The 11,073-nt window shown below is 42.9% G+C and overlaps 1 long non-coding RNA gene across 1 annotated transcript in view; it reads left to right on the top strand.

The window, feature by feature from the left end:
* LOC122550313 overlaps positions 1 to 11,073 on the top strand; it is a 33,172-nt gene continuing 22,099 nt past the window's right edge. The window contains exon 1 of the long non-coding RNA XR_006311814.1: positions 1 to 227. This is a non-coding gene — a long non-coding RNA (uncharacterized LOC122550313). The remainder of the gene's footprint in view (positions 228 to 11,073) is intronic.

Here is an 11,073-nt window from a genome sequence, read left to right as displayed (position 1 = left end):
TTCAAACCAGCAAAGTGACATTCCAATGCTCTTTCTAGGCTTTTCTTAATTGCAAGAATACAGCTGTCAGGTTTGCATGGGATTTCCTCCCCTAAACTCAGTGAACATTTGCATGCTAGTCCCTAAAAAGGCAGATCTATGGAGGTTCTAGTGGATTAAGAGAAATGTGTTTCAGTGAAACCGAAGTGAGCAGTTGGTTTCTACTCCCTCAACATTTCTAACGATAAGTGAGTAGATTGCCATATTCATCTTTGATCCTGTCAATGTAGAAACACTATTTTAAAAGTGGAAAGGGGGACAGATGACAGTTTACGTTAGAAGTGGGTAATAACTGTTATAGAAAAGTACTCTACTTCAGCCTTTAACATTAGCGTTATGGTATACCTGCTGTGCTGCATTGAAGTGTCAAACTAGATTACTTTGCTCAGTCATTCAGTGGAGCATGAACCTGCAACCTTCCGTAACTGGAGTGCTATCATTTAAACAGTTTATTTCTTTATTCCTGAGCATGGAGGAGCACTCAGAGGGAAGCAATTCATTGTTTGCAAATGAACTGCCCTGTTCACTGTATTGATGTCGTTCTCATCAATTTTTTGTTTGCTAAATTTTGATCCGAGCATAGCCCTAACCTGGTCTATGCTTGTGCAGAATGACTGCAGTACCTGGAATATAGAAATTGCTCCTGAATGGATTGAGAGCATGGTGCTAGAAAAGCACAGCAGATCAGGCAGCATCTGAGGAACAGGAGAATCAACATTTCAGGAATCCTGAATCAATTGGTTTGGTTATTGACAAAAAGAAACTGCAGATGCTAGAATCCAAAGTAGACAGGAGGCTGGAAGAACACAGCAAGCCAGGCAACATCAGAAGGTGGAGAAGTCGATATTTTGGGTATAACCCTTAGACAGGAAAGGGGTTGCGGTAGGGGGAGCTGCAGATAGAGGGGGAGGGAGGGTTTTGGGTGGGGTGAGGGTTGAAATGGTGTGGTAGTGATAGATGAACACAGGTAGAGGGTATGACCTGGTTGGTTGATGGGGGGAGTAAACCCAGTTAGTAGCTGGAAGGAACAGTCAGCCGGAGGAATGGAAGGAGGGGTGGAAGGGAATCAGGGGATGGATGGGAAGGTTATTTGAAACTGGAAAATTCAAATTGAGTCCTCCAGGCTGTAGGCTGTCCAGGCAGAAGATGAGGTGTTGTTCCTCCAATTTACGGTCTGATTTGCTGTGGCAATGGAGGTGGCCAAGGATGGACACGTCCGAGAGGGAGTGGGAAGGGGAATTGAAATGGGTGGCCCTTATGGGCCCGGCTGAGATGCTTGGCAAAATGTTGCATCAGTTTACATTAGGGCTTCCCGATGTAGAGAAGACCACATTGGGAGCACCAGGTACAGTAAACTAGGTTAGAGGATGCCTATCTTGAAGAAGTTCTCCTCCTCTATCTCTCCACCCTGGAGGCTCCCTGCCTCTGTTCCTGATGAAGGGCTTTTGCCCGAAACATCAACTTTCCTGCTCCTCAGATGCTGCCTGACTGCTGTGCTTTTCCAGTACCACTCTGATCTAAACTGTGGTTTCCAGCATCTGCAGTCCTCACTTTTGCCTAGGTTAGAGGAGAGGCAGGTGAACCTCTGTCTCACCTGGAAGGACTGTTCGGGGCGCTGGATTGAAGCAAAGGGGTGTGGTGTGCCACAGATTTCGCATCTTTTATGGTTGCAAGGAAAGGTACTGGTGTGTTCAGGGGGGTTGATGGAGAGAATGGCGAGAACCAAGGAGTGGCAAAGGGAATGGTCCTTGTGGAAGGCAGAAAGGGATGGGGAGAGGAGGATGTTCTTGATGGTAGGGTCTAGTTGGAGTTAGCAGAAGTGTTTTCTTGGTGGTGGGGTCTAGTTCAAGTTGGCGGAAGTGTTTCAGACTGCAAATTGGAGGAACAACATGTTATCTTCCACCTGGGCAGCCTACATCCTAGACGACTCAACATTGAATTCTCTAATTTCAAATCACCTTCCCATCCATCCTCCAACTCCCTTCCCAGCCCATGTCCTTCCTTCCATTCCACCTACTGACCCCTCCTTCCAGCTACTAACTGGATTCATCCCTCCCATCAACTAACTAAGCCATACCCTCAACCTGCATTCACCTATCACTACCTCACCATCTGCCCCTTCCCTTCCACTCTGTATCTATGGGTCCCCCTATCCCCACCTCCAGTTCTGAAGATAATGGCGAAGTATGTTGCCTTAAAGGTTACACAGACCTGCCTGAAACGTTGACTTCTTCACCTCCTGATGCTGCCTGGCTTGCTGTGTTCTTCCAGCTTCCTGCTTGTCTACTTTGTTTTGGTTATCAGCATTTGAGGGGAATTGAGGCAGTGGAGAGTAGAGGATTATATGATGGGGGCTCAATGAAATGTCAAATTTGTGTGGGGCATGAGCAGCAATCTTGCTACATCTTACTACATGTCAATATTTGACTCTATTATGTACAGCCTAGCATAATTATGGGCATTGCCTGTGACAGTACAAATATTGGAAAATATCTCAGGCAGATAAAGACTCATTCATTGATGATTAGATTTTTCCACATTGATTGATATCAATAATTCAGCAAGATCAGTCTCTCGTTTACTATCTTGAATACAGATAGACAGCCATTGTTCAGCAAACCAGGCTGCTGACAGAACTGGCCTAGCTGGAAAATTCATAGGATCATGAAGAAGGAGTTTGGTATGCTTTCCCTTATTGGACAGAGCATTGACTACAGGAGTTAGGAGGTCATGTTGCAGCTGTACGGGACTTTGGTGAGGCCACTGTTGGAATATTGCATGCAATTCTGGTTTCCTTCCTCTCGGGAGGATGTTGTGAAACGTGAAAGGGTTCAGAAAGATTTATAAGGATGCTGCCAGGGTTGGAGGATTTGAGGTACAGGGGGAGGCTGAATAGGCTGGGGCTGTCTTCCCTGGAATATCAGAGACTGAGGGCTGACTTTATAGAGGTTTATAAAATCATGAGTGGCATGGATAGAGTAAATAGTCAAGGTCTTTTCCCTGGGGTCGGCGAGTCCAGAACTAGAGGGCATAGGTTTAGGGTGAGAGGGAAAAATTTAAAAGGAATCTAAGGGGAAACTTTTTCATGCATAAGGTGGAGCAAATGTGGAATGAGCTGCCAAAGGAAATAGTGGAGGCTGGTACAATTACAACATTTAAAAGACATCTGGATAGGTTTATGAATGGGAGGGGTTTAGAGGGATAAGGGCCAAGTGCTGTCAAACAGCACTAAATTAGGTTGGGATATCTGATTGGCACGGATGAGTTGAACGGAAGGGTCTGTTTCCGTGCTGTACACCTCTATGATTCAAGCATGCTGCCTTAAACTTCTCAAAGGCATATTATTTAGCCTGTGCTGCACCACCTTAAATACTTTTATTTAAGGCCGCTCCTGCTCAAGATTTTGATATTTGGAGGAGATACCTCCAGTAATTAATGATGTGCAAGATCTACATTGGATGATCTAATGTAGCACTGATGGGAACACAGGAATAGGCCACTTAGCCAATTGGTAATGCACCACTCAACAAAATCATCACTGGTCTATCACTTTACTTCATGGTTTCTTTTTTTGTAATACCCCTTCATGTCTTTAGTTATCAAAATATCTATTAATCTTAGATTTAAAGTAAGCAATTGGCCTAGCCTAAAATGTCACTTGCAGAAGAGGATTCCTTTCCAAGGGGACGTGCATCCCAACTTTACTCTTGAGATGTCTGGTTCTAATTTTTAAGCTATAGCTCTAGTGCTGGATTTCCCCAAACAATGGAGTTTCTGTTTGCCCCATAAGATGCCTGTAATATCTTGAAAAGTTTATATCTGCATAAGAAGCAAAAGTAAATGCTCAGTTCCCTCCACCATTCAGTAAAACCATAATCGATCTCTTTGTTTTTCAAAATTCTCATTCCTGTCCACCCACAATAAGACTCAATAGCCAAATAGTCATGCATCTACCGCCATCTCAAAAGATATTTGATAACCCCTCTGCCATTGCCTTCCAAAGTTCTCCAACCATCTGAGACAAAAAGAAAGCACTCCACATCTCTGACTTGTAAGGATGACTCCGAACTTTAAAATTAAAAATCACACAACATCAGGTTATAGTCCAACAGGGTTATTTGGAAGTACTAGCTTTCAGAGTACGGCTCCTTCATCAGCTACCTGGCAAAAGAGCAATAGAACAACATGAGTTTTGAGAAGATTTATAACTCAGGTTGAGTTCTGAATGTAGGTTTGCTCGCTGAGCTGGAAGGTTCATTTCCAGACATTTCGTCACCCTACTAGGTAACATCTTCAGTGGGATTCTGGGTGAAGCACTGCTGATGATTCCTGCTTTCTATTTATATGTTTTGGGTTATGTGTAATTACATCACCACAGGAAATGACATCACCAACCCAAAGAAACCCAAACATATAAATAGAAAGCAGGAATCATCAGCAGTGCTTTGCCCAGAGGCTCACGGAAGACGTTACCTAGTAGGGTGTCGAAACGTCTTGAAATGAACCTTCCAGCTCAGCGAGCAAACCTACATCTGCAATAGAACAATTCCTGAGAGGACCCCTTATTCTTTCTGAAGCTGCAGCAACATCTGATACTTCCTAACTCTTGAGGAAATGTGAGCAGACACTGGTGACTTTGACTATCATAGAGAGACTTATAACTCCATGAAGATTCAAGTGAGGCTCTTGAATGAGCTCATCCAGCAAAACAGTACCTCTGTACAGTTCTTTAATACAACTTGTCCATTGCTTTAAACAAAATGAACAATACCTTAGCAATGGACCTGTAATGCTTCACTGAATTCCATCAAACAGATCTCCAGCTGCACTTCAGGACAAATGGCCCAGGGCAAAATGATAGCCCATGCAATAGAAGCATTCCAATGCCACTCAAAGCGCCCTGACTTTTCAATCTTTGCCCCCTCACCCCACCTCAAAATACACCATCAGCCAGGACCCAGCATGCTCTCTCTAGATTGCTGTGGTGGACTGCCACAGGTACAGATGGAGCAGCCTTTGACAGGATCCTCACAGATTCATGAACCCAGAGGTCATTTGCTAAAGCCATTACAGAAGAGAGGAAGTGATCTGAACAACCTGCCTCTTCCTCTGTTCCATTTCATATATTGCACCGAGTAGAAATGATAAAGATTAAATTGAAGAAATTATAATATTACGTTGTTAAATTTCAGTTTCTAATAATTCTATTCCACAATTTTCCAATCATTGCTCTCTGACTATTGAGTTGGACTTTCAGTTGGACATCACCAGTTGGATGATGTGCAAAGCATACATATCGTGTATTTAGATTTCTAAAAGGCATTCAATGAGATGCCACATAAAAGGTTATTGCATAAGATATAAGCTCACAGCGTTGCGGATGATGTATTAGCATGAATAAAGGATTAGCTAACTAACAGGAAACAGATGGCAGTGATAAATGGATCACTTTCTGGACAGCAAATTGTAACTAATGAAGTGGTGGGCATTAACTACTTATGATATATATTAATTAATTAGACCAAGGGTCCTACTGTACTGTAGTGAAATCTGCTGGTGGTGCAATCTTAGGTAAGAAAGCAAGCTGTGAGGCAGACACAAAGAGTCTGAAAAGAGATAGTCACAGGTTAAGTAAATGGACAAAAAATTGTCAAATGGAGTATAATGTTGGAAAATATGTATAGAATAAAATATAAAATATCCATTATGGTCTGTTGTACTCCAGTACAGGAGAACAGTGAAAAGTTTTTTTATGATAGCTGTCTTTTAAAGGCACCATCTTAGGTAGAAGTATCGGCGTTCAAATCTTACAGAACAAAAATAAAGTGTCGTATTACAAAAGAGGATTAAAAGAAAAGTACCATTACTTACGGAGTCTGAGAATGAGTTACAAGTGAGGTGGTTATAACATTGTGATAAGGATTTACAATACAGTCAGTAAAAAAAGTTCCAAACAACAACAGCTCAGCACTTGGCACCAAGCTCCAGTCCAACAACTGTCCCACATCACTCCAGCCTCCAGACCAGTCCTCACAGGCATTCAGCAACAACAAGCTAAGTCACATTGTCCCAGGATTTGCTAAACCTCATGTTGCTCTGGGACTCAGGATTCCCCTGCTGCCATTGGTCCAGAATTTTGGCCTGCCTGTCACTCCAGGACTTGTCCTGGCCTATGCTCGTTCTGCTGCCTTCGATCCAGGATTCAGCCCATGCTTGACTTTGACAAGAGGAATGCAAAAGCAATGCATCACATAAGGGAGATTGTTGTGGAACAACGGAACAACGGATTGTTGTGGAACAACAGAACGAGGACATGCCGCAACCCAAAGGACTAGCCACACTACCATACATCAACGGACAGCTGGAACTGACAACCGGAAGCGGCAGAGACAAACCACTATAAGTGCCGGAGGAAACATCACAGAAGCACTTCACAGGAGGCTCCCAAGCACTGAGGATGTCACCTAGACAGGGGACGAAACGTCTGCAACACAAATTCCCAGCTTGGCGAACAGAACCACAACAACGAGCACCCGAGCTACAAATCTTCTCACAAACTTTGAATAAGGGAGATTATTACATTTTGCATTTGAGAGTCCTTATATATGAATGAGGTGAGGTGAGACTGACAGCCCTTGACATCAAGGCTGCATTTGAGTGAGTTTTGAATAAAGGAACCCAGGCTAGACTAGAGTCAATGGAAATCGGGGGGCAAATTCTCTGGTGGTTAGAGTCATACCTGAAGGAAGTTGATCATAGTTGTTGGAGGTCAGTTATCTCAGCTCCAGGACATCTCTGCAGGATGTCCTCTGGGTAGTGTCCTCGGCCCAACCATCTTCAGCTGCTTCATCAATGACCTTACCTCCATCATAAGGTCAGAAGTGGGGATATTCGCCAATGATTGTACAATGTTCAGTACCATTCATAACCTCTCAGACACTGAAGCAATCCATGTGCAAATACAAAAGGTTCTGGACAATATCCAGGCTTGGGCTGACAAGTGGCAAGTAACATTCGCGCCAGACAAATGCCAGAATATGACAATCATCAATAAGAGATAACCTGACCACTGCCCCTTGATATTCAATGGTGTTATCATCATAGAGTCCCCCCACTGTCAACATCCTGGGGGTTATTATTCACCAGAAACTCAACTGGACTCACCACATAAACACAATGGCTAAATATTTAGAGGTTAGGAATGCTGCGATGAGTAACTCACCTCCTGACTCTACAAATCCTGTTCACCATCTACAAGGTACAAGACAGTAGTGTGAAGGAATACTCCCCACTTGTTTATTTGAGTGCAGTTCCAACAATGCTCAAGAAGCTTGACACCATCTGGGACAAAGCAGCCTGCTTGATTGGCCTTGCATCCACAAGTATCCATTCCCTCCACCACCGATGCCCAGGAGCAGCAATGGCACTATCTACAAAATGCATTGCAGAAATTCACAAAAGATCCCCAGACAGCACCTTCCAAACCCATGACCACTTCCATCTAGAAGGACAAGGACAGCAAATACAAGAGAATACCACCACCCGTAAGTTCCACTCCAAGTCATTCACCATCCTGACTTCAAAAAATATCGCTGTTCCTTTACTGTCGCTGAGTAAAAATCCTGCAAGTCCATCCTGAACAGCATTGTGTGACAACCCAAAGCACATGTAGATTGCACGGTTCAAGAAGGCAGCTCACCACTACCTTTTCAGGGGCAATAAATGCTGGCCAGCCAGAGATACCCACATCCCAAAAAATGAATACATTTTAAAAATCCCAAAAATAGCTGCAGGTACACCAAGTAATTAGGAAGATTATAATTGCAAAGGGAACAGCTTATAAAAATAAAGAGGTTGTACTGTGAGATTGTATTGGAGTATATAGTTTTCAACTCCTTATTTAAGAAGCAAAATACTTGCAGAGGAAACAGTTCAAAGAAGTTTCATCTGACTGTTTCCTGGGATGAAGGGATCATTTAAAGAGGGAAATGCTGGGCCTATACTCATTGGAGTTTAGGGGAATATGTGATGACTTTAATAAAACAAATCAGCTTCTGAAGTAGCTTGGCAAGGGAGTTATTGAGATGATGTCCCCCACTGCGGGAGAACCCAGAACTAAGGAACACACTTTAAATAAAAGGGGTTTCCTTTTTAAGATGGATTTAAGGAGGAATTTCTTCCCTCAGAAGGTTACTACCTTTTGGAAACATTTTTCTGCAGAACGTAGTTGAGCCTTGAACTTTGACTATCTTTGAGTGAGGCAGATTCTTTCGTCTGTGAAAAGTTAAGCGTTATGGGGCCAGCCGGGAAAGTGGAGTTAATGTCAGATTAATGTCAGATAAACCCCTGATCTTAGTAACTGACCAAATAGGCTTGATGTGTCAAATGAGCAACTCTTGTTCGTACTTCTTCTGATTTCATATGTAGATGAGTGGTTAAAGGACTGTTTAATGCAAGTTATTATTTATAGAATCATAGAGATGTACAGTATAAAAACAGACCCTTGCGAAAACTCATCCATGCTGACCAGATTTCCCAACCGAATCCAGTCCCATTTGTCAGCACTTGGCCCATATCCATCTAAACACTTCCTATTCAGATACCCATCCAGATGTTGTAATTTACCAACCTCCACCACTTCCTCTGGCAGCTCTTTCCAGACACTCTGCATGAAAAAGTTGACCCTTAGGTCCATTTTAAATTTTTCTCCTCTCACCCTAAACCTATGCTCTCTTGTTCTGGACTCCCCCACCCCAGGGATTTAAATGAGAAAACCCACAGAAAGCCACAGAACAGAGTGATGTGGGAATCTCTGTCCATTAATCACAAAATGCTGACATCCAAGTTCAGCAGGTAATGGGGAAAGCCAATGAAATGTTGGTCTTTATTTCAAAGGGAATGTACTGTAAAAGTAGGAGGCTTTGCTAAGTGTACAACACATTAGCCAGATCACAACTGGAACACTATGAACATTTTTGGACACTCTATCTAAGGAAAGATATTGGAGGCAATCCTGAGGAGGTTACAGCAATGGAGGGACTACCTTATAAGGAGAGGTTGAATAGATTGGGACTGACTCATTGGAATTTAGAAGAATGAGTGGTGACTTCTTGAAACACACAAGATTATTAGGGAACTTGACAGGCTAAATGCAGAAAGATTATTTCCCCTTATGGGAGAGTCTAGGATCTGAGGGCATAATCTCCGAATAAGTGGTCACCCATTTATAACAGAAATGAGGAAGAACTTTTTCTCTCAGGAAGAGGTGAATCAGTGGAATTCCTTTACCTCAGAGTGCTATTGAGGCTGGATTGTTAAGTACATTCAAGACTGAAGTAAGGGGAATCAAGAATTATCAGGAAGGCAATCAAGAATTATAGGGAAAAGGCGGGAAAGTGGAGTTGAAGATGATCAGATCATCCGTGATCTCATTGATTGGTGCAGCAGACTCAAAGAGCTGAATGGCCAAATTATACTCCCGTGTTTTATGGTCTTATGGTGTTCTCACTGGTGGAGGAGTAGATTGATTGATTTTTTTATCATTTTGCTCGGTAATTTAACACCATGGTGAGCCTTTGCGAAGCATCCCTGGCATCCCAAGTAGCAACACATGTGGCTGCCTGGCAAAGGTTACCTCACCTCCAGCCTCTGCCATGTTCCCTTCATCTCAAAATGGGAGAGGAACTCTTTAATATTGCTGCAGCTTCAAACTTCTCTCTTGTGCACTTGTGGACAGGAAGCAGCACATTGCTATCCTTCAGAACACCCTCATTGGTTAGTACCTAAACAGCACCTCCATGTATATTTAGTTCCTGACTTACATGTTTTACATACCAGTGACTGACTCAGAAGCATATCTGGTATGCACGTCACTTTCCTGCAACTCTTTGATGATGTTCCTCACAAACATCATGTCCCAAGTTTGAATGGATTATCCCTGGTCTCCAAGGTCTCCACTAAGTCTGCTTCCTAGAATGAAAAGACCTGGAATATTGGAGTGCGACGGTATGAATGTATTGTGACAGTTCCCAGAAATCTGGTGCAGAACAGCACCAGATCTTTTCTTATGTTTGCACAACAGCTGTGCATTAATAGACTGATTTCTGTTTGCTTGATAAAAGAGAAGTTGCTGTGGTGTTGTTTCAACTGCCTTACATATATGGTACTCTGGAAAATGGATGGATATTTGATGATGATCTCAGACACGATGGGCCAAAAGGCCTCTTTTCCAATTGTTAAAAGCTCTAGGATTCTGTGAAAATCCAATCAGAGTGTGAATCTGAAAGCACATTCATTCTGGAGATTGTCAGCACAGGAAAGTTTAGGTAAATCCCAGGTCTGGCCATCCATCACCTACATGACACATTGAAGTGTACAGGAAGAGTGTGAGACTCTCAAGCTATGTCCTATTGTTGTAGGAAGCAGAATTGAAAACACTGTGGCTGGTGATGACCTTCACAACCATGGATTAGACATATCCATGTGCTCCAGCAAGTAACAAGTGAAATTTCTTGGATGCTGGAACAGCATGCCTCTACCTGATGTGACAACCTCAGGCTAGAAATACTGCTCTTCCAAAGATGTCAAGAAACTGAGCCTCTGCCATTTCTGTGAGATGGTTAGTCTGTCCTGCATACTCAATCTTTCTTCTGTGCATCTTCTGCCTGTACACAGCCTATCCCCAACAGTGCATTCTGTTCAATCTTCAAAGTGATGGTCTTCATCTTCTGATATTTTGCCAATTACACCCAATGTGCTCCCCATTACCTGATCCTGTGAGTCTGAAAGCCTCAAAAGATCAGATTAAAGCTATACCTGCCTAAGAACTCCTTCCTGGGTGTATGCCTGAAGGAACAGAGATGCAAGTTATTATGAGTGAATGTTTATTCAAATGATGCATTCATAAGTTTAGCTACAGCTCTGAGGTATGGCCCAGTTTTGAGTTCCTTTCACTTTGTTGATCCCAGGAAGCATGTACTGGATATCTCAAATTCAGACCAATGTAAAATTCAACATAAAAGCTGCATTATTGCC

Source organism: Chiloscyllium plagiosum, chromosome 5, assembly GCF_004010195.1.
Source record: "Chiloscyllium plagiosum isolate BGI_BamShark_2017 chromosome 5, ASM401019v2, whole genome shotgun sequence".
Classification (NCBI taxonomy): domain Eukaryota; kingdom Metazoa; phylum Chordata; class Chondrichthyes; order Orectolobiformes; family Hemiscylliidae; genus Chiloscyllium; species Chiloscyllium plagiosum.
This window is presented reverse-complemented; position numbering and strand designations above follow the sequence as displayed.